Here is a 4963-nt window from a genome sequence, read left to right on the forward strand (position 1 = left end):
TCTCTCTCTCAAGAGCGGCACCGGAGGTCCTTGCCGGATCTCCGTCTCCGACCGCTCTCCTCGGATTCCGTCCGGTGGGATCGTTCCCCACCACTCCCTCTTGCCATGGAACAAGGTTCTCCCCAAATCCTTCTCTCTTTGGTTCGTTTGCTTGCTTCTAGGTTTTTGGGGAGATGCATGTGTTCTTGAGATTTTAGGCCAAATCTATGCAAGATTAGGATGTAGGAGAGTAGCAATGCGTAGAGTTTGTGCTTGCTTTGTTGCCCCGTGGTAGATTTGATCAACCGTAGTACCGCGTCATTGTCACGGTTGTGCTTAGATCCAATTGTGGACTCGGATCTGCCGTCGTGTGGTGTGCGGTACTACCGCTCCTCCGGAGCGGTACTCCCGCGCGAGGCGCGACACTAAATTTTTACTGTCGCTCCAAGACATGGTACTACCGTGCCACCTTGGCACGATACTACCGTGACTAGGAGCAGCACTAGAATTTTAGTACCACGCAGCCATGCGGTACTACCGTTTCTGTCAAATCTCTCTTGTGGCAACTCTCAAGTGCGAATTCTACTTGTTTCACCTGTTTTGCTGAGGTCTTTGCATTGATCCTTCTCGCTTCTCGTGCATGTTTTTGTGTTTTGTGTCTTAGGTGATGGTCCGGTGCTCCTACTCGTCGTTCCAATCCCAGTCGTGACACGGGCTCCAAGCGTCTACGCAACCAAGACGAAGCTCCTGAGGGCTCCAATGCCCCCCAGTACTAGAAACTACGATTTTACCTAGAGTGGTATACCCTAGGTAAAATGCGAAAAACCATAGGTAAAGACTTCACCTAGAGCTTGCCCTAGGTAAAGAACCTTAGGTAGAGTATAGTCGGTAAAGAGGTCTTTCCCTAGGGTGAACCTGTCAAGCCCTAGGGAACCATTTCTTTACCTAGGGCCACATGCCCTATGGAAAGAATTCATGTGAGTTGTTTGTCCAGCGTGGAAAGTTGTTTTACCTACAAGAGCGTTTAGCTCTAGGGAAAGATGGTGGGTCCAGGATATATCATATTCATATTAGTCATATTAAATATGCAATTTGAATTTATAATTCATATTTTCAAACAATTGAATTTGGATCCATAATTCAAATTTATAAATTGCAACCAGAATTCAATGTACACATCAGATTCTTGTTCAATTACACATACATCCCACTCATGGTCAATGTACAGCTAGGATTCAAGAAGTAAACTATAGCTAAAGTTTGCTACAGCTAACAGTATAACTAAATCAGAATGTACATGTGTTGTTGGTCAGGCCAATTATCTGCAGGTTCTGCTTGATTTGCTACACCTCCGATTATGACCTTGAGCAAGAGCGTGAATTATAAGTTAGTGTCCATCAACCAACAGACCATGACCACCCGTAAGAACATGTTCCTACAAACGGAGAAGGTAATCCAGTGATAAGTAAAGAGTTTGAACACAAAGAAATCAAGAACGGGCTCAGGATTATAGTGAATAGGCCTAACAATTCCTAACAAGGATACAATATGATCTGGACCAGAATTAATTCATCTCGAGGAAATAATATTGGTCAAGTTCATTGATAAAGTTCGTTGCACTAATCACTAGAAAATGTACAAAGATTAATATTTTGGTGTTGGGCTCAACCAATTTTGCTTCTCCACAGCACATGAACTTAACCAAACATACAATGCCTTTTGCCTATACGATTTGATGGGGATAAAACATAGAATGGTATGTGTTCTCTCACACACCAGGTTGCAATACAGGAAAAATTAATCATTGTGTAACTTCAACGAATTAGCATCTTACATCTTCCATATTTATGATAATTTAATGGATGTGTCGAGCAAACATTGGATTTATATATCCATCTATGAAATAAAAGAGGAGTTCTTTTACCTTATCATCTGATTTGATCAACCTTGTAAAAAGAATTAAAAAAAGAAATTTATTAGCAAAATAGATGGCAGGGGTGGTTGGCAGATGCATAGGAAAACAGACCATCCCCTGCACTGCAACTGATTTGCATAGTGAGATATTAAATGTATTGCTTGTAGGAAAATTTTCTAATTTAAGCAAAATACTGTATGAACTGAGAAGCTATGCCATTCTGATTCTGAATAGAGAAATAGGATAAGTGTATAGCTTACTGGCCTAAATAGGATAGCCGTAACCTGCAGGTTATGATGGTTTTGCTATCTTCCGTACAAATTCTCTTATGTTAGACAAAAAGAGTACATGTGGCTTGCCAGTAACATCAAACTGAATATCGTTGCCACCATTGCGATTGATAGCCACAGAATTATGTTAAATTGAATGTACACAAGACATGTATTTATACAGCAAACTATAATTCTCCGGGAGAATTGGAAGGTGATGTTGTATTTATATAGCAAACAACAGTTCCGTGAAAAAAAATCAAATGTGTTAAGTCTACAACAGAGACAATCATATCTGCAAACAGTAACACATCTATATAGCGCGCGATGGTTCGTTTGATAGAACTTTCAGAATCCCATGAACTGTATTTTGAACTAAATCAAATGTGCCCTACATGATCATAAAATAAACAGCATTTTTTGCAATAGCAAATTGTTCCCCAAAACATTACCCTGGGATATTAATTACCATGTTAAACATGTGTCCTCACATAAAAATTGACGTATATAGCTGGAGCAGAGCCAGATGCACTTACAGAGACATGCACTTATAGAGACGGTAATCTTCATATAATAACCTGATATAAGAAAACAAAGACAGTAACTAGTCATGGCAGGAAAAAGGTTATATATAAATTGCAATTGTGCATGTACTTCTCAAGTCGCTTCTCCTACCTCAATAGAGAATAGCATCCATGGGAGATCAAGACTCCTTCCTGAGTAGATTGGGACTGGTTTGGAGACGCTCCGTCCTGTATCCGAACCAGAGAACCCATGGAGCTAAGGTGGAGCCTGGTGTGATCGTCATTAGAACAGAATCAGCTTTAAGAAATGAAACTTAGGCAATTACATTCTATGCTAGTGGATTACAACAAATAGTTTTGAACTTATCTAAGTCATGAAATAATTCATGTATTGCTGACCCACTTAACACACAATCAGATGGCGCTATGTACTCCCTCCCACACAAGCAAATGTCAATGACTAGTAACTACGTGAACATACAAACGGTGGTGTTCAAGAATTATAAATATCTGCTAGAAAAACATTTGCAACTGCAACACACCAATGAATATATAATGTTTGACCTACGTACATGAGAAGATAGTCTCGCTCTATCACAGTCTGACCACAAAAGAAGCGCCTCTTTCAGAGAGATCTAACCTGCAGTGTGTATAAATGTACCCACCTAACTAGATTTAAATCAAAATTCCTGATTTTCACTGGACATGTGAAATTGCCAAATCCAGAGAACATAAGAGCGAGATAAGGAAGAGCCTATTGGACAGAAGGGATCCCGTGGCCATCCAGTAAGCAAGGATGGCTCGGTTACCACAGGCGGCAAGGTCGGCACAGGCGGCGTGGTCAGCAAAATGCGCGGGCAACAAGGGAATTGCAGCGCCGTCACCCAGCTGGCATTGCCATGGTCACCCCACCCATCGCATCAAATTTATAAATTGCAGCCAAAATTCATCATACACATCAGATTCACGATAAGTGGACACATACATCAGACTCATGATCAATTTAGAGCCAAAATTCTAAGAGTAAATCAATTTTAAGTTTGCTGCAGCTAGCAGTACACCTAAATCAACATGTACAAGTGCTATTGATTAGGCCAAATATCTGCTACTATTGGTCAGTCCATCTCAGGTTAAGACGCAACATATAATATAACAAACTTGTTTTTATACCAAGTAAGCTGGTATGACACACTGAGCATCATATCCTAAAGATGCAAGCTTAATTACCATGTTACAAGTTCGACTACTTCTGTGGTTCTACATAGAACATTAAATTTCGGCAGCAAGGAATGCAGAGTAACATAAAAAGAAGGGTTAATTGGATATAAGCAGTGAACAACAGTGCGGGAAGGGTGGAACAAATGTACCTCGACGGGGGAGGGAAGGATAAGTAGAACGGCGGTGTCAGTGGCGAAGATGTACTCGATGTAGGGAGGAGAGGTAGTTGGGCTTCGGTGGTGCTGCAGGGTCGGCGGCAGGAAGGACATCTCGGGGAGTCATTGGTGAAGCAACACCCAAGCGATGGGAGAGGCAGCTCAGGTGGCTTCCAATCTTTGAGGGGAGGGGCAGCTTTGCAACGGGAGGGCAAAGCTCTGGACGAAGTTGTCAAGAGGAGGCGGATCCCAATCCACCGGTCAGAGTAGAGGAGGGACTCTGGTGGCCCGAGATCGGACGGGCGGCGGCGGCGACATCAAAGGAGAAACCCTAGCAGGCGGTGGTATGGGGGTCAGAGGGAGGGAAGAGAAGTGACGACCTCGGTGGCAGAGAAGCTTGGCTGGCCGGAGCTGGGCACGCCCCAGATCTGGGAAGCTCTCTGCGTTAGGAGAGGGGGATTTGGACTCGGCCAGGGAGAAGATTGCCCAAATTTTCATCTCCTTCGCGCACTTTCTCGCTACACGCCATGTCTCACTCTCGCTGATAAGTGGGCCAACATGTGCAGAAGTAATTAAAGGGCGCGGGGAGGCAAAACATGTGGCGCGCTGGCTACCAAAAGCACAAGGGAAGCTAGCTAAAGTGGGGCCTGTTAAGGTGAAATTTGTTTCCCCTTTTTTTTGCTATAAAATGATCTTTCCCTAGGGTATACTGCTCATGCCTTTTCTTTACCTTGAGGAGGCCAATGAGCTCAAGGTAAAGACCTTGGCCCTAGGTAAAATGGTAGTTTCTAGTAGTGCCCCAACGTAGGACCAAGACCACCGCCACCAAGCTCAAGGATCCCACCAAGGGCATGGATGAGATTCCTCTGGCTGAGTTTGCCTCTCGAAGAAAGATCAACCCAT

General features: G+C 43.3%; 1 long non-coding RNA gene across 1 annotated transcript; it reads right to left on the reverse strand.

The window, feature by feature from the left end:
• Positions 1-1144: 1144 nt before the first annotated feature.
• On the reverse strand, positions 1145-4576 carry LOC119276541. The gene is made up of 3 exons (XR_005136652.1): positions 4055-4576; positions 2839-2955; positions 1145-2741 (listed from the first exon to the last, which is right to left on the reverse strand). It is a non-coding gene; the product is annotated as an uncharacterized LOC119276541 (long non-coding RNA).
• Between the last annotated feature and the right edge of the window lie 387 nt (positions 4577-4963).

Source organism: Triticum dicoccoides, chromosome 1A (genome assembly GCF_002162155.2).
Source record: "Triticum dicoccoides isolate Atlit2015 ecotype Zavitan chromosome 1A, WEW_v2.0, whole genome shotgun sequence".
In the NCBI taxonomy this organism is placed as follows: Eukaryota; Viridiplantae; Streptophyta; class Magnoliopsida; order Poales; family Poaceae; genus Triticum; species Triticum dicoccoides.